This window comes from Triticum aestivum, chromosome 2A (assembly GCF_018294505.1).
Source record: "Triticum aestivum cultivar Chinese Spring chromosome 2A, IWGSC CS RefSeq v2.1, whole genome shotgun sequence".
Lineage (NCBI taxonomy): Eukaryota > Viridiplantae > Streptophyta > Magnoliopsida > Poales > Poaceae > Triticum > Triticum aestivum.
Genome location: NC_057797.1, coordinates 21906717 through 21926362, shown reverse-complemented (window position 1 = coordinate 21926362; position 19646 = coordinate 21906717). Strand labels below are relative to the sequence as shown.

Sequence of the window (19646 nt, the reverse complement as noted above, 5' to 3'; positions counted from 1 at the left end):
GAATGCGAAAAGCCTGGGGCGTTTTTACATCTACACTCCCAGCCATATGAACAAGCCGCCTATTTAATGGGATGGGGATTTAGATCCAAACCACATCCTCTCCTCCCCGCGAGTTATCATCGGAGCTCCTTCAACAAAGGTCCATTCCAACATGGCCAGCCGTCACAACTCCTCCCCTCGCCCCTCCGGACCTAAACCCAGAGACTGGGAGAGATGTACCATTCCGCACAGCGAGCTAGTGTCGCTGCAAGCCAACGGACTTCTCCCTCAGGCGTATATGGTCTCGGTCCGAGCCGGACTCGCCACCTATAATGGCGGAAAGCAGGCGGAGGGCACCCCTAATCCCTCTAAAGGAGAGCGGGTGTGCTTCGTCCCTTATTTACTAGGGGGACTAGGATTTCCGATTCATCCATTCCTCCGCGGGCTTCTGGAGTTCTACGACCTCCAGTTACCTGATCTTACGCCTGGCTCCGTACTTCATATCGCAGGTTTTGTTGCCCTCTGCGAGCTATTTCTAGGTGTAGAGGCTCATTTCGCGCTGTGGAAAAGGCTGTTCTATCTGGTACCCCGTTCCCAAGAAGGGTCCATATATCAAGTGGGCGGCGCCGAAATATGGCGCATCGCCGGGACCAGATATCCATCCGGAACCCTGAAGAATGCATCCGAGGACTGGCCCTCAGAATGGTTCTACATAGATGACGTCCCACTGCCGGACCCTATCCGGGTCGGCCTTCCTGAGTTCAGCATGGCTCCCTTGAAGAAACGCTTAAGTTGGCGTCCGCGGAGCTCTTAGGGAGAGGACGACAGAGACGTCCCTTACCTGATGAGCCGGATAAGACTGTTGGCTCATTCTGGTCTAACCATGATTGGAGTCATGGCAGTATGCATCATGCGGGGAGTACAGCCACTTCAATACAGAGGCCACCCCATGTGGGAATTTAACGGGGAGGACGACGCCACCCGTTATGGTCGTAAAGGACCAGCTTCAACTACCGTTCTGGCAGAGATATTAGCATCTTTGTACATGGGAGAAAAGGAGGATTTCCTCCGCGTCAATCCGCAGGCCGGATTCTCTATGCACGAACCTCCAAGCTGGGTAAGCGAATAATTGCACTCGTCCATTTGCTTTAATATTCCCATGCTTAGTCGTGTTGTCTGACAACTTTAGCGCTGGAACTGCGACGGGAAGTGAAGGACATCGACAGCCGCCCTCCATAGCCCGAGGACCCAGAATGGTCCCATAATCCGGACTCCGAGGAAGATCCAGACATAGCAGTGGAGCTTATCGACGGGGTGTTTCATCAGTTGAGCAAGGTCAATACCTTGGTAGCCATTATGGCTGACTACCCTGGGTTAATCCCGGCCTCCCAGGTAACAGAAACCGGAGTGTTTATCCTCTCAAGAGAGATTCCGTCCCAACATATTTCGGCGTTTCTGATGACAACCATATTTACAGGGGAGATTTCCGAGGAGGGAGGCCGAACCTGCGGCGGCTGGCCAACGAGGAGCCACCAGGCCCCGTGGGGTAAAAAGAAATGGAGTCCGGACTGAAAATCCGGCACAAAGGTAAAACGCGCCCTTCGTCTCCCTGGTGTCATTCTGTCAAGGCATGTTAACATCCGTACTATTTTTCAGGACGAAGAGGCCTCGCCCGACTATATTCGGAGGAGCCGCCAACCGCGCCTCTAACAGCCAGGCTCCAACGTCTGGTCCCGAAGCGGGGACGAAAACCAGGCTTGCGCCGGACGCTCCTCCGACAGAGGATGCGGACCGGCTTTCTGCCACTAATTCAGAAGTGGAGAGCGCCCTGAAACATAGGCGTCGCCGGACAGTTCTGCGCGACGCTTGTTTCTCCCAAGAGGCTTTAGATGCCTTTAATTCGGGAGATGCGTATCTTCGTGCCGCTCAAGATGGTTTAGCCAGAGCCACAGAGCAGTATGTGAAAGACATGCGGGTAAGAAAATTTTGGCTTAATTATATATGTATACCAGTAGCCCCCGAGACCTGAAACAGTTAAAGTAACTGATTTAAGGATCATATGCAGGTTCTTACAGAGAAGAACACTGCGCTGTCCCCGGAGCTGGAAAAGTGCAAGGCCCAACTAGAGGCCGCACTAGCCGCAACAGGGGAGCCCAAAGGGACCCCCTCAGGTATGATATACTTCGAGAGTAGTATTGTGCGGCTTGTATGTCAATCTGACAATTAATGTTGCAAATGTTGCCGGACTTGATCCGGATAGACAACAACTCATACGCCAGTTAAAGGCTGGCGAGAGTATGTTGACAAGGGTGAGGCAAGAGAAGAATGATCTTTAGGATGCCAACACCAAGCTGGATGTCGAACTGAGAGACGTTCGTGGCCAGCTGTCGAACTCCACAAAGGAGAATCAGCGACTTCGACGCGGCATATTTAGTAAGTGCTTGAACGATCCTTTCGAAAGAAAAAGAGTTCGGCGAGCAAGTCAAATAACAGAGTACTGTCTGTAGGTATGCTCACAGGTCGTCCTGCAGGGAAGATGCCCGGTTCCACGGGTGACCTTCTCCCCGATCTCCTGCAACTTCACGAACGAGTTCGGCAGGCAATGCAAGGGGTTGTCCAAGCCTTATGGCCTGCCCACTCCAGGTCCGAGGACCTTGGAGAGCTCGCGGAGAAGCTGAAGGGAGCTCGGCGGAGCTTCCGTTTGTGGAAGATATCAGCCTGCCGACAAGGCGCGAGGGAGGCCTGGGCCATGGTCAAGACTCGCTTTACGATGTCTGACCCCAATCATATGGCCGAGGTCGGACCAGTGTATGGACAGGTGGAGCTAGCCACCAAATATTCCCAGCAGGACTGTAAATTAGACAGCCTGTAAGATGGTATAGAGGAGGAATATGATTAGGCAGGATGACTATGTAATTTATAATTGACATGTGTAGTGCCTTCTAGTCGGATTGTAGATCGTTTGTCATTGCCGACCTTTTCGCTTCGACCTCGGGACCTGACGGTCCGGAGTGTGTCCGAATACCATAACGGCTATATAAGAGCCGGGGTATGCATGGAGACCAGGCGTAGGGGTCATTAGTGCTTTATCAGACAAGTGCCCAACTAGTTATGTTATATTACATGGTTAGTAAGAAACATCTTCCAGAGAGAATAGTTCCGTTAAGGGTTCCTTTCGCTGGGGTGGCGTGCCCTAAGGTGCACGTCCGGACTGCAAATGCAGAAAATCATCTGGGGGCATGTAAAAAAAATTAAAAGCTTCTTCTTTAGTTCGCCGACCGAATATTCCCTTAAGAACGCTAGCTTTCGGCTTCACCTAGTCTGTGGTACACATCCGGCTTATCCGGCAGTAACAATCGCAGAGGTGCTCCCTTTACCTCCTAGGCGAACAATCGGGAACGTAGGGGTAAGCACAGGAGCCAGGCAACCCAGCTTGGCCAAAACTTAAGTCATATCGATGCATATAATGGCGAAGAAAAGGTGCATGCGGAAGTCTGACGCATGCGTTGGGTGTGAAACCCATATAGACAAGCTTCTGTTAAAGAAGCCCCCAGGTTTAAGGAGCGCGGAAAGTGCGTCACTTAATGAGCCGTTAAGGGCTAGAAAAGAAAAGAGCAAAAGATAAAGTAAAGAAAGATGTATGAATGTAAATAATGAATAGAGGAAGGAGACAAACACAGAGTCCGGCGCTAGGCGTAGAATCTTCGGAGACGCGTTGCGTTCCATGGATTTGGCTCGAGTCAGATATCCGACGCATCTCGCAGGCGGTACGCTCCACCAGTTAGGACTTGGTCGATTATGAATGGACCTTCCCATTTGGGCTTGAGTTTATTCTTTTGTTTATCCGGCAGGCGTAGAACTAGTTCACCAACATTGTAATATTTGGCCCGTACTTCTCTGCTTTGATATCTTCGAGCTTGCTGTTGATAGAATGCGGAACGGGATTTAGCCACGTCTCGCTCCTCCTCCAGAGCATCCAAGTCGTCCAGCTGATCGAGTTTGGCTTCTCTTTCTTCGTACATGCGCACTCGAGGTGAGTCATGAATTATGTCGCAGGGCAGAACCGCCTCCGCGCCGTACACCATAAAGAATGGTGTGAAACCGGTGGTACGATTTGGCGTGGTTCGCAGCCCCCAGAGTACGGAGTCCAGCTCCTCTACCCAGTGCATATTAGATTCCTTGAGGGACCGCACTAGTCTGGGTTTGATGCAGCTCATAATGAGACCATTTGCACGTTCGACCTGACCGTTAGTTTGTGGGTGGTAGACAGAAGCATAGTCGAGCTTAATGCCCATGTTTTTACACCACAGTTTTACTTCATCAGACGTCAAGTTTGTGCCGTTATCGGTGATAATGCTGTGGGGGACACCATAACGGTGTACGACCCTAGATATGAAGTCTATCACAGGTCCGGATTCAGCCGTCTTGACAGGCTTGGCTTCCATCCATTTGGTGAATTTGTCCACCATGACCAATAAGTATTTTTTCTTGTGGGTTCCGCCTTTAAGGGGTCCCACCATATCAAGCCCCCAGACCGCAAAAGGCCAAGTGATGGGGATAGTTCGGAGGGTGTTGGGTGGCATATGGCTTTGGTTGGCAAAAAGCTGGCAACCGACGCATCGTTTGACCAGGTCCTGAGCGTCTACACGTGCCGTCGGCCAATAGAAGCCCGTACGGAAAGCCTTGCTTACAAGGGACCGAGCTGTGGCGTGGTGGCCACCGAGTCCGGCATGAATTTCAGCCAACAGACTCCGCCCTTCTTCTTCGGAGATACACCTTTGAAGGACTCCTGTAGTGCTTTTCTTATATAGCTCTCCCTCGTGGATTTTATAGGCTTTAGATCGCCGCACTATGCAGCGTGCCTCATTCTGGTCCTCAGGGAGTTCTTGCCTGGTAAGGTAGGCTAGGAATGGTTCCGTCCACGGGGCGATGACCGCCATGATCGCGTAGGCGGAGGGTGTGATTTCGGTGGCAGGGCCACCGCCTATGTCTGATTGTTCGGCGTCGGGTTGTGCGGTTATGTCCGGGCTGTTTTCCGAGGGTGTCGGGGGAAATCGGCCTCGTCGAACACCTATGGGGACGGAGCCCCTTCTCGGTTCGGCGGGGGGCGGAGGCTGCGCGAAGAGCGGATCGAGGCGACACACACACAAACGATTTTACCCAGCTTCGGGCCGCACGGATGCGTAAAACCCTACTGCTGCTTGTCTGATTGTATTGGGTTCTTTCTTGAGAATACAAGATGCTACAGTAAGCTTGGAGCTGGACGTTGATGGATGTCCACTGGGTTATTCCTCCCTCTCTACGTGCGCATGGGCCTCCTTTTATATGCACAAGGGGTCACCCACAGGTGGCAGCGCAGATGAGGGTAAAAATGGTAAAGAACTGTGCGTACAGTGGCTGCACAGTACTATCGCACGTAACTCTGACGGCAGGGGACAAGGGCATTAAATGCCCGTCTGGGTCGCCCGAACAGTGCCGAAGTGGACCATTAGGGGCGCCCCCGTTTGCCACGATGGCAATCTTGTCAGCGTCGCAAGCCACCGCATGCCTCCGGCTGCGTAGTGCCCTGCCACGTGCCTCTGGGAGAGCCCTAGAGTGACGCGTGGGTGGGTGAGCTGGAGCGCAGGCCCGAGGTGGTGACTTGCCGCGGCAAGTGGCTTGCCGCGGTGGCTGTCTTGCCGCGCCTGGGATCTTGCCGCTCGCCAGGCCTGGCCGGGACACGTGGCGCGTCGCGGTGAGCTTTCTTGAGATGCCTTGGTTGGCCTTCCCGGCAAGCTCCTCTTGCCGGGGTCTTTGTTCTTCAGCTGGTTGTCCCGGCAAGCTCCTCTTGCCGGGGTCTTGTCTCTTCGGCCCGGTACTTTGTTCTTGAACGGTCCAGAAGGGGACCGTGGAGGGTCTTGGCGTTCCCCTGGCAAGCCTTGCCGCGGGGTGCTGCGACTGCCCGTGCACAAGTTCGGGGTACTGAGGTACCCCTACTTTAGTACACCGATAGAGGGTTCCCCTTCCCATGTTACGGATGGTTTGAATAATCTTTCTAGGAAGATGTTGGGGGGGGACCGCATCTTGTTTTGCTCCGATGCGTGCCAGGACGTCCGCTGCCTGATTATTTTCTCTGGCGATGTGGTGGAACTCCAGTCCCTCGAACCGAGCTGACATTTTTAGTACGGCGTTGCGATAAGCTGCCATCTTTGGGTCTTTGGCGTCGAAGTCGCCATTTATTTGGGATATCGCAAGGTTTGAATCCCCGCGTACTTCCAGGCGTTGAATGCCCATAGATACGACCATCCGGAGGCCATGTAGAAGGGCCTCGTATTCGGCCGCATTGTTGGAGTCCGTGTACATGATTTGAAGTACATATTGGACTGTATCTCCCGTAGGGGACGTCAGAACAACGCCAGCCCCTAGTCCGGCCAACATTTTGGAGCCGTCAAAATGCATGATCCAGTTTGAGTATGTGCCGTACTCTTTAGGGAGTTCGGCCTCTGTCCATTCGGCGACGAAGTCGGCTAGGACTTGTGATTTAATGGCTCGCCGTGGTTTGTAGGTTATATCGAATGGGAGGAGCTCTATGGCCCATTTTGCTATCCGGCACGTTGCATCGCGGTTGTTAAGAATATCGTTGAGTGGTACTTCCGAGGCTACTGTTATAGAACACTCTTGAAAGTAGTGTCGTAGCTTCCAGGATGCCATAAACACCGCGTATGCGATCTTTTGGTAATGCGGATACCGTGATTTGCATGGTGTGAGGACAGTGGACACGTAGTAAACCGGCCTTTGAAGGGGAAATTTGTGTCCGTCCGATACCCGTTCCACGACTAGTACTGCGCTAACAACTTGATGACTTGCGGCAATGTATAACAGCATGGGTTTGGCGGGATTCGGCGCGGCTAGGACGGGGTTTGTTGCCAATATGGCCTTTATTTCCTCGATTCCGGCCGTGGCTGCGTCCGTCCATTTGAAGTGTTCGGTGCGCCTTAAGAGGCGGTAAAGGGGTAGTGCCTTCTCTCCCAAATGGGAGATGAAGCGGCTTAAGGCTGCCACGCATCCGGTGAGTTTCTGAATTTGTTTGAGATCTTTTGGGACAACCAATTGTGGCAGAGCCTGGATTTTAGATGGATTTGCTTCAATTCCTCTGCCGGATACGATGAAGCCCAGGAGCTTTCCGGCTGGAACGCTGAAAACACATTTTTCCGGATTGAGCTTGATGTCATATTTTCGCAGGTTGTCGAATGTAAGTCTCAAGTCGTCTACTAGAGATTCGACGTGTCTTGATTGAACGACCACGTCATCTACATACGCCTCCACTTTTTTGCCGATCTGATTTGCCAGACATGTTTGAATCATGCGCTGATATGTTGCGCCGGCGTTTTTGAGCCCGAAGGGCATTGTGTTGAAGCAGAATGGGCCGTACGGCGTGATGAATGCTGTTGCAGCTTGGTCGGATTCGGCCATCTTTATTTGATGGTAGCCGGAGTATGCGTCAAGGAAACACAGGGAATCGTGTCCGGCAGTGGTATCGATGATTTGATCAATTCAGGGGAGGGGGAAGGGATCCTTTGGGCAGGCCTTATTAAGGTCTTTGAAGTCGACACACAGGCGCCAGGATTTGTCATTCTTTGGTACCATTACCAGGTTTGCTAGCCAATCTGGGTGTTTTATATCTCTAATGAATCCGGCTTCCAATAGTTTGGCTAGCTCCTCTCCCATGGCCTGTCTCTTTGGCTCTGAAAAACGCCGAAGGGCTTGTTTGACAGGTTTGAATCCTTTCTGGATATTTAAGCTGTGCTCGGCCAGCCTGCGTGGGATTCCTGGCATATCTGAAGGGTGCCAGGCGAAAATGTCCCAGTTCTCTCGTAGGAACTCGCGCAGTGCGGCATCTACATCAGGGTTCAACTGTGCCCCGATGGAGGATGTTTTATTAGGGTCCGTTGGGTGGACCTGGAATTTGACTATTTCGTCCGCTGGTTTGAAGGATGTGGATTTGGATCTCTTATCGAGTATCACATCATCCCTATTAACCGTGGATCGCAGCGCCGTCAGTTCTTCGGCCGCTAAGGCTTCAGATAGTGCCTCGAGGGCTAATGCGGTTGTCTTGTTTTCGGCGCGGAGTGCAATGTCCGGATCACTAGCGAGAGTGATGATTCCATTCGGCCCAGGCATCTTAAGCTTCATGTACCCGTAATGGGGTATAGATTGGAAGACTGTGAATGCCTCTCGTCCTAATATAGCGTGATATCCACTTTTGAATGGGGCCACTTGGAACGTGATTTGTTCGGACCTGTAATTATCCGGGGTGCCGAATACCACATCCAGTGTGATCTTTCCGGTGCAGCGCGCTTCCTGACTGGGGATTATACCTCTAAAGGTTGTCCTGCTTCGTTCAATGCGGTTCCAGTCTATTTCCGTCTTTTGAATGGTTTCCTCGTAGATGAGGTTCAATCCGCTGCCTCCGTCCATAAGTACCGTTGCGAGGCGGCAGCCGTCCACTATGGGACTGAGAACCAATGCGGCTGGTGCTCTGGCTGTTCGGAATTTAGGTTCATCGCTCGCGCTGAAGGTGATGGCGGTATTGCTCCATGGATTTATTGTCGCTACTTGGTAGTTTTTGGTGAGGCTGCGAAGTGCGCTTTTTTCGCATATTATTTGATGTGAAAGTCTCAGAGATTGTAAGAACGGTACTGAAATTTTCGGGCTGGTTCCCTTCGACCTCTGGAATTAGGAGGTCTTGGCCAATTTTGGCCACCTGCCGGAGTATCGAACATGCCCTGAGGCTGTGTGTTGGTGCGGCGTCCTCTGCACTATGAATCTTGCAGGGTCCATCCAGCCACCTTTCTAGTACGGTTCCATGTCCCCTAGAGGGTTTTGATTTTTTGTTTAATCCGGACGTCTTACTGTAGTGCACCCTTTTGATTCGGACGGGATTGCTATTCAGGGCCGGATTATCCCAAAATTTAATTTCGGTTTTCCAAGCACTTTCCATCGCACAGTATTTTTGCACTATGGACGCCAAGTCAGCAAAACGCGTAATATTGCGGCGACTTACGGCGTTGAGTATCCCCCTGTCCGTGCAGTTATTGCAGAAAATTGAAATCGCGTCTCCCTCGTGGCAGTCCTTTATCCTGTTCATGAGCAGGAGGAATCTGGCCCAGTAATGATGTACTGTTTCTTCTGGCATCTTCCTGACCTGGGAGAGATCGCTTACGATCGGGCGGGCGAAGCTCGTTAAATCTGATACTTCGCCCGGTTTACTGTTCGGAAGCCGAACAACCTCCGGATCCTGAGACCCGGAGCCTTGGATGTTATCCGGTTTGCCTGATTCAAAGTTCAGGTCTTGAATTGCATCCTCCCCTCCGTGGATATCCGGCATGGAGGGTTCCGGAATTCGGACGTAATTGGTCCTTAAGATCGATGAAGGGTCGCCACATTGTGTCTCCACCACCGCAACATGGTGGGTGGCTTGGGGGGAGTTGATTTCCCTTAGATCGGGTTTAAGCCCAACCTTGTTGTAAGTTGTGGCGACCCCCAAGGCTCCCTCAGTGACGGTGCCGTCTTTAAAGACGGGAAAAGGCATCCTTCCTGATTGCGACGGCACAGAGGAACTTTCAATGAAAGCACCAATGTCGGTGTCAAAACCGGCGGATCTTGGGTAGGGGGTCCCGAACTGTGCGTCAAGGTCGTATGGTAACAGGAGACAAGGGACACTTTATTTTACCCAGGTTCGGGCCCTCTCGATGGAGGTCAAACCCTACTCCTGCTAGATTAATATTGATGATATGGGTAGTACAAGAGTAGATCCACCACGAGATCAAGGAGGCTAAACCCTAGAAGCTAGCTTATGGGTATGATGATGAATAATGATGGTTGTCCTACGGACTACAACCCTCCGGTTTATATAGACACCGGATAGGGTTAGGGTTACACAGAGTCAGTTACAATGGTAGGAGATCTTGAATATCCGCACGCCTAGCTTGCCTTCCACGCCAAGAAAAGATCCTTCCGGACACGGGACGAAGTCTTCAATCTTGTATCTTCATAGTCCTGGAGTCCGGCTGAGGGTATAGTCCGGCTATCCGAACACCCCCTAATCTAGGACTCCCTCAGCAAGACTTTGACAAGTACGACGACCCAAGGATCGGACATGACGACGACGATGAAGTAGCAGCATACACCACAAGAAGAAGCAGGACCACCCTACCTAAAGGACGTCTGTTCCATAGAAGAACTCCATTTGCGAAAAAGAAGGGCAAGAAGATTGTGAACAGATAGCTAGCTAAGATTGATTGTATTTAAATCATAGCCTTCATTTCTCGATTGTAGTTCATGGGCACTTTTTGAACTATCATGAATAATTTTAAATTTCATGGACACTCGATCTCGATCCCCCTCCATCTCGATCGCTATCCCACCTCGCCAGATCCGGTCCCCCTCGCTGCCGAGCACCCTCCGGTCCACCGGTTTCCGCCGCCGACCCCCCGCACCCTCGATTCCCCTACTCAACCACCGCCGCCGACCCCTCCCCTACTCAACCGTCGCCGCCGACCCCCCGCACGCCCCGCACCCTCCCCCGCTCCACCGGCATTACTGTTTGATGATATTTTTTACAAAATTATTACTGTCTTATAAAAAAATATTACTGTTATGATTTAAAAAAGTTTGAACGTATTTAAACACAAATAAGTATCAAACAACATTTTAAATGCATAAAAAAAATTGTGGAGCCTGGGAATCGAACCCAAGACCTCCTGGTGTGAGAATTGGCTACTGACCAGTCAAGCTAGTAGAGGGAACTTGATGTGGATCAGGTCAGGTGGAAGATAACCTGTTGGCTCGAGTTGAAATAAGAAAAAAATACTAATGGCGCACCAGGGTGAGGTGCGCCATTAGTATGGATGTACTTATGGCGCACCGAGGGGTGGTGCGCCATTAGTATTGTGCCGCCCCCATCCATATTTCCTCCCCGGACCAAACCAATCCCCTCTCTCTCCCTCGCCCTCGCCCTCGATCCCCTTCCCCTCTCCTCTCCCCGACGCCGCCTCGACTCCTCGACGCCGCCTCGACGCCCCGACGCCGCCTCGACGCCTCGCCCGCGCGCGGTGCAACCTCCGCCTCGCCGAGTCCAAAGGTACCCTCTTTCTCCACGCCCCCGCTCCCCGGACCCTGGCTAGGGTTCTAGCTGAACTGCTGGGGGGTTCGCATCTAGCGGCCGGCGGCGTTGCGAAGCTGGAGGAGCTGCTCGTGGAGGAGACGTGGCTGGAGGCGCTGTCCGGGGAGCTGCGCAAGCCCTACGCGCTCGACCTCTGCCGCTTCGTCGCCCACGAGCGCCTGCACGCCAAGGTGCCCGTCTACCCGCCGCCCCACCTCGTCTTCCACGCGCTCCACACCACCCCCTTCCACAACGTCAAAGCCGTCATCATCGGCCAGGTACCCAAATACCAAGCCACTCAAGTCTATGAATCCTGTACTTGTTCACCTGCTGCTTCATTTTCATTGTGAAGAAATGTGTGACAGTTTCACTAATTAAATTTCATTTTGAAGAAATTTGCGCCTAGAATTTCTTTTTGTTACAAAGCTGCTTGCTGAATGTAGTGATGGCATCAAATTGAAACATGGATAGAAAAAAATTGGCAACGCCGTATGCAGAAATGTAAATTGTTGCTTCTGTTCTGCGTATTTATATTATGCTAGAATAACTGATTTGTGGTGACAGTGCTGCCTGCTGTATGGAATAATGACATTATACCGAAATATGGATAGTATAATTTGGAAGTGCCATATGCATTTTCATATTATCATGCGAGAATAACTGGTTTGAGGCTATTTTGTTTGTGTGATCACATTGTGGTGCCTGGCATATTTGCCACAACACTTTGTAGCCGGAAAATATGCCTGTCATATATATGCCTTTCATTCAGCTATTAGTTCGTGATCCTATTTCGCTTGCTGTACTTACCATATGGTCTTCATTTGTCTTTGAACCTACTTTGCATCTGTATCATGCACTAAGTTTCTGATTTTAGTGTTTTCAGTCTATTTTTTCTATTTCTGCTTTAACATAACGGAATAACTAATGGTGGCTGCCTAATGATGCCAGACTAAGTTTCTGATTTATTTTCTTATAAAAGTGTAGATTCATTGGTAGCAATTGTTTTCAGTGTCTCATGTTGCAGATTGTCTACTTTTCAGGATCCATACCATGGTCCTGTCCAGGCCATGGGATTGTTGTTTTCTCACATTCTTCTTGTATCTGATCCGGTATTGCTTGTAGTGGTTTGTCCAAAATGTTGAATGATACTACTTGGAGATGCATATATTGTTTCACCTCTTTACATGCCAATGTATTTTCCATGTTGTGATGGAGGCCTTTTTTGCCTTGTCCACCCGAGAGGCCCTTGAGTTTGCTGGAATGTCGATTAACTTACGTTCCGGCAAATTCGGGTACTCCATATGTCCTATTTTCAGCAAAGGTCATGCTGAAATTTTCCGTGAATTTTAGCATGACTTTGCTAAAAATAGGACATATGGGGTACTTGTGACTAATGCATGGGCCGGGGTATCTTAGTAGTTAATTAAGTAGGATCAAGTGCCCCTTTATTCTAGCTGCATTAAAGCATAGGCGGCAATAGAGCCAAGTGATTAGGCTCAACTTAGAATTCTCCTTCCCAGCTTAGCTTTTAGGATGCCTCGGTGTCGACAAACCATTAATTATACAACCTTGGCTTTTAGGGTGCCTCGGTGTCGATAAAAACCGAAATGATGAAAGCTTAGGCTTTTAGGGTGCCTCGGCGTCGAAAAACCCTGAATGATAAAAGCTTAGCTTTTAGGACGCCTCGGTGTCGACAAACCCTAAATGATGAGACCATGATCTTGTTCCTTGACAATAACGAACTTTTTGACCAAACTTTGTTCCTATTTAGAGAGAAACATGGCCAACAACGATGAGGCCGGGGGTTCGGGCGGCAAGGCTTTCTGGGAGCTGTCCCAGGAGATGGAGGAATAACCTCACTTGTATGAGGACGCCGCCTTCCCCACCGATCCTGAGCCACTGATGGTGCCGCCGAGGATGACCCCACTGATGCCACCACTGATGGTGCCGCCGAGGATGCCACCACTGATGATGGCAGCGCATGCATAGATGGCAGCCAACCGAAGAGGCAACGAAAGGACTGGCGCCCGACCGTGCTCCGCACCCTCAAGGAGGAAGTTACTGAAGTGGACTCCGTCGGGAATCCAACGGCGCCCGAACGAATAGTCAAGGGGTACTCGCTTCAGCTCGGGTGCATTCTCCGGAGCACCGTCTCGATCAACACCGAGAACCTGTGGCATCCTGACCGAGGGAATTTGTGCAACCTCCTCTTCACGAAGCTGCACGAACGATACAAGTTCCCCGCTGAATTTGAAAACACAAGCCTCAAAGGGAATAAAGTGAACAATGCTGCCCTCACGAAGATGAGGAAGGCCCTGTCTACTTGGAAAAGCAATGTGAAGAGAATGATCGAGAAAGGTGAGAGTTATGAGAAGATCAAGGAGAAAAATCCTTCGATCACCGAAGATGACTACAACGACTTCAAGATCAATTGCTCGAGCACCGCAAACTCTGAATCAAGTCAGTGGGGGAAAGAAATGCAGGAGCTGAACTTAGGGGAACACACACTCGGTCCCGGCGGTTACAGAGTGGCGGAGCCTATATGGGACAAGGAGGAGGCGGACCGTGTCGAGCAAGGCCTACCGCCCCTCTTCGATAAATACGGTGACAAGCAGACCAGGAACTTTGTCAGGGCCCGGTACAAGAAGGACCCGAAAACAAAGGAGCTTACCACGGATCCGAAGACCAGGGCGGTTGAGCTTGTTCTGGTAAGGAATACACCCCCGCGTAATTAGCTCCATATGGTTGCATTCTAATTAATGAAGCCAAATTTCTAAATGGTTCACATTCCTTCCGCAGGCGACTAAAAGCAGTAGCGCAGGGTCGACTAAGAGCAACCCTTGGGACACAACTCTAAATAGGGCGTTGAATGTAATGAAGAACAATGAGAAGCTCAGTAAGCCGACGTCAGCTGGTCGTGTGGCCGACAAAGGCTTGTCGACAAAATGGTCGTCATACTATAACACTGGTGGGCGAAAGGAGAAAAAGACCAGCTCGAAAAGCCAGGCGCGCGAGGTTCAAGAACTCAAGGCATAGGTGGTGCGGATTCCGGAGATTGTCCAAGAGCAAATGCAACAACAACTCGGAGCGACGATCACCACCATTGTGCCTACCTTGATCTCGGGGTTGAGTGCGTGGATTGCGGGCAGCCAACAGGGGCCGCCCCCGATTCCTAGCTTCACGGCCAGCAACTCGCCGAACGCGATGCCGGGGCCATTGGTGTCTCCGGCGCAGGCGGCATTGGTGTCTCCGATGCCGGCACGGGAGCTTAATGCACCCGGGTGTACGCCGGCCGGCACCTCTGCAGCAAGCGGCCCCTCCGTCAACTGCACGCCCGCCGTTGGCGGTGCCTCGACATTAGCCGAGCTCGACGCCATCATCACAGTAACTAATTTAAGCCTCTCTCGACCGAGGACTTCATCTCCTTGCCTTTGACTGGGCATCCCTGACGCCCTACATGTTTTCGCAGGGCGCCGCCGACGTTCCGTGCACTCTCCTGCACTTCGTGAACAACGAGTTGGTCGATGTTGCCAAGGGAAAAATCGTTCAACCGGGCAACCCCTTGTTCCACGGTACCCAGATGCCACCCAACTTGTTTAGGGTTCAACTGGTTCGGGTGCTGCCAGGCTGCGACGAGTTGTTACCTCCGATTCGACCCGTCGGGGCCGACGATGATGACGTGATGACCCTCAGCGCCTGCCTGAGCTGGCCCCTGCTTTGGCCGAAGATCCAGATTCGTTTGGGGGCGGGGGACACCACCCCAAAGACAACACCGCCAGTCGTGCCGGCGCCAAGTCGGCCCCATGGCAAGACCGCCGCAACGGTGCCGGACATCCCTATGCCACTGGATCCAAACATGCATATGGCACAGGATCAGAGCGACGACGACGACGATACATTTGGCAACGTCGATCAGTACTTTGCCGATCATGGGTACGGTGGCGACTACATGGGGCCTCCTTCTCAAGAACTCAACCCAACAAAAGACGTGCGCGATCTAGCTGGTACCACGGAGAAGCCAAGTTGCAACAGGCGTCGTCTGCAGTTCAGCTCTCAAGAGACTCCTCCAGCTACCGACTTCGCCGAGCCTCAGATAGGCGAGGTGCGAAATATTATCAGCCCCAACACACTCAAGAAGGCGGTCTGTGAGCAGAACTCGGTCCCATTAGAGGAGATGAAGAAGGCACGCAAAAGAAAGACTAACAAGGGTGCGGGCCAGCTGAGGGAGTCCTGGATTAGGGGGTGTTCGGTTAGCCGAACTATACCTTCGGCCGAACTCCAGGACTATGAAGATACAAGATTGAAGACTTCGTCCCGTGTCCGGAAGGTTCTTTCCTTGGCGTGGAAGGCAAGCTAGGCGTGCGGATATTCAAGATCTCCTACCAATGTAACCGACTCTGTGTAACCCTAACCCTATCCGGTGTCTATATAAACCGGAGGGTTGTAGTCCGTAGGACCTCGATTATTATTCATGATCGTAACCATAGGCTAGCTTTTAGGGTTTAGCCTCCTTGATCTCGTGGTAGATCTACTCTTGTACTAACCATATCATCAATATTAATCAAGCAGGAGTAGGGTTTTACCTCCTTCGAGAGGGCCCGAACCTAGGTAAAACAAAGTGTCCCTTGACTCCTGTTACCATTCGACCTTGACGCACAGTTTGGGACCCCCTACCCGAGATCTGCCGGTTTTGACACCGACATTGGTGCTTTCATTGAGAGTTCCTCTGTGCCGTCCCGATCAGGAAGGATGCCTTTTCCCGTCTTTAAAGACGGCGCCGTCACTTAGGGAGCTTTGGCTACCCGCCAGACCCTCCGGCTGGGTGGTTTCCTCATGACCGCCCCAACGGCCGTTGCGCCGACGATGACCTCTCGGGTCATCGAAAACAATCTCCACGTGAGTCCGGCATCTGCCGAACAGCTGGATCCGGATGAGCTCTCCTCCGTAAACGAGCTCTTGGATCGTATTGCTGTCCTGGGGGTCGCCACAAATTACGACCAGGTTGGGCTTAAACCCGATCTAAGGGAAATCAACTCCCCCCAGGCCACCCACTATGTTGCTGTGGCGGAGACACAATGCGGCGACGCCTCATCGATCTTAAGAACTAGTTACATCCGAATCCCGGAACCCTCCACGATGGATATACACGGAGGGGAGGGTGCAGTTCAAGACCTGAACTTAAAACCAGGCAAACCGGATAACATCCGAGGCTCCGGATCTTCGAATCCGGAGGTTGTTCGGCTTCCGAACAGCAAACAGGGCGAGATATCAGATCTAAAAGGATCCGCTCGCCCAATCCCAAGCGATCTCTCCCAAGTTAAGCAGAGGCCAGAAGAAACAGTACATCATTACTGGGCCAGATTCCTCCTGCTTATGCACAGGATAAAGTATTGCCACGAGGGAGGCGCGATTTCAATTTTCTGCAATAACTGCACGGACAAGGGGATACTCAACGCCGTAAGCCGCCGTAATATTACACGTTTTGCTGACTTGGCATCCATAGTGCAGAAATACTGCGCAATGGAAAGTGCTTGGAAAACCGAAATTAAATTTTTGGATAATCCGGCCCTGAATAGCAATCCCGTCCGAATCAAAAGGGCGCACTACAGTAAGACGTCCAGATTAAACAAAAAATCAAAACCCTCTAGGGGACATGGAGCTGTACTAGAAAGGTGGCTAGATGGACCCTGCAAAATTCATAGTGCAGTGGACACAACACCAACACATAGCCTCAGGGCATGTTGGATACTCCGGCAGGTGGCCAAAATTGGCGAAGATCTCCTAATTCCAGAGGTCGAAGATAACCAGCCCGAGAATTCCAGTACCGTTCTTACAATCTCTGAGACTTTCGCATCAAATAATATGCGAAAAAGAGCACTTCGCAGCCTCACCGAAGTCCACCAAGTGGCGACAATAAATCCATGGAGCAAAACAGCCATCACCTTCAACGCGAGTGACGAACCTAAATTCCGAACAGCTAGAGCACCAGCCGCATTGGTTCTCAGTCCCATAGTGGACGGCTGTCGCCTCGCAAAGGTACTCATGGACGGAGGCAGCGGATTGAACCTCATATACGAGGAAACCCTCCAAAAGATGGAAATAGACTGGAACCGCATTGAGCGAAGCAGCACAACCTTTAGAGGTATAATCCCCAGTCAGGAAGCGCGCTACACCGAAAAAATCACACTGGATGAGGTATTCGGCACTCCAGATAATTACAGGTCCGAACAAATCACGTTTCAAGTGGCCCCGTTCAAAAGCGGATATCACGCTATATTAGGACGAGAGGCATTCACAGTCTTCCAAGCTATACCCCATTACGGGTGTATGAAGCTTAAGATGCCCGGGCCGAACGGAATCATCACTCTCGCTAGTGATCCGGACATAGCACTCCGCGCCGAAAACAAGACAGCCGCATTGGCCCTCGAGGCACTATCTGAAGCCTTAGCGGCCGAAGAACTGACGGCGCTGCGATCCACGGTTAATAGGGATGATGTGATACTCGATAAGAGATCCTAATCCACATCCTTCAAACCAGCGGACGAAATAGTCAAATTCCAGGTCCACCCAACGGACCCTAATAAAACAGCCTCCATCGGGGCACACCTGAACCCTGATGTAGACGCCGCACTGCGCGAGTTCCTACGAGAGAACTGGGACATTTTCGCTTGGCACCCTTCAGACATGCCAGGAATCCCACGCAGGCTGGCCGAGCATAGCTTAAATATCCAGAAAGGATTCAAACCTGTCAAACAAGCCCTTCGGCGTTTTTCAGAGCCAAAGAGACAGGCCATGGGAGAGGAGCTAGCCAAACTATTGGAAGCCGGATTCATTAGAGATATAAAACACCCAGATTGGCTAGCAAACCTGGTAATGGTACCAAAGAAGGACAAATCCCGGCGCCTGTGTGTCGACTTCAAAGACCTTAATAAGGCCTGCCCAAAGGATCCCTTTCCCCTCCCCCGAATTGATCAAATCATCGATGCCACTGCAGGACACGATTCCCTGTGTTTCCTCGACGCATACTCCGGCTACCATCAAATAAAGATGGCCGAATCATACCAAGCTGCAACAGCATTCATCACGCCGTACGGACCATTCTGCTTCAACACAATGCCCTTCGGGATCAAAAACGCCGGCGCAACATATCAGCGCATGATTCAAACATGTCTGGCAAATCAAATCGGCAAAACAGTGGAGGCGTACGTAGATGATGTGGTCGTTAAATCAAGACACGTCGAATCTCTAGCAGACGACTTGAGACTTACATTCGACAACCTACGAAAATATGACATCAAGCTCAATCCGGAAAAATGTGTTTTTGGCGTTCCAGCCGGAAAGCTCCTGGGCTTCATTGTATCCAGTAGAGGAATTGAAGCAAATCCAGCTAAAATCCGGGCTCTGTCACAATTGGATGTCCCAAAAGATCTCAAACAAATTCAGAAACTTACCGGATGTGTGGCGGCCTTAAGCCGCTTCATCTCCTGCTTGGGAGAAAAGGCACTACCCCTTTACCGCCTTTTAAGGTGCACCGAACACTTCGAGTGGACGGACGCAGCCACGGCCGGACTCAAGGAAATAAAGGTCATCTTGGCAACAAATCCCGTCCTGGCCGCGCCAAATACCGGCGAACCCATGCTTTTATACATCACCGCAACTCATCAATTTGTCAGCGCAGTACTCGTCGTCGAACGGGTAGCGGACGGACACAAACTACCCCTTCAAAGGCCAGTCTACTACGTGTCCACTGTCCTCACACCATGCAAATCATGGTACCCGCATTACCAAAAGATCGCATACGCGGTGTTTATGGCATCCCGGAAGCTACGACACTACTTTCAAGAGTGTTCTATAACAGTAGTCTCGGAAGTACCACTCAACGATATTCTTAACAACCGCGATGCAACGGGCCGGATAGCGAAGTGGGCCATAGAGCTCCTCCCATTTGATATAACCTACAAGCCACGGCGAGCCATTAAATCACAAGTCCTAGCCGACTTCGTCGCCGAATGGACAGAGGCCGAACTCCCTAAAGAGTACGGCACGTACTCAAACTGGATCATGCATTTCGACGGCTCCAAAATGTTGGCCGGACTGGGGGCTGGCGTTGTTCTGACGTCCCCTACGGGAGATACAGTCCAATACGTACTCCAAATTATGTACACGGACTCCAATAATGCAGCCGAATACGAGGCCCTCTTACATGGTCTCCGGATGGCAGTATCCATGGCAATCGAACGCCTAGATGTACGAGGGGACTCAAACCTCGCAGTATTACAAATAAACGGCGACTTCGACGCCAAAGACCCAAAGATGGCACCTTATCGCAACGCTGTGCTAAAAATATCAGCTCGGTTCGAGGGACTGGAGTTCCATCACATCGCCCGAGAAAATAATCAGGCAGCGGATGTCCTGGCACGCATCAGAGCAAAACGAGATGCGGTCCCTGATACGTCCAAAACGTATCCATAATTTCTGCTTGCTCCATGCCCCTTTTGGGTGATATTGCTATGATATTTATACA

The 19646-nt window shown here is 51.3% G+C and overlaps 1 pseudogene; it reads left to right on the top strand.

Annotated features, from left to right (window-relative positions):
• Positions 1-19646, top strand: part of LOC123191374 (uncharacterized) — a 96287-nt pseudogene that overhangs the window by 74393 nt on the left and 2248 nt on the right.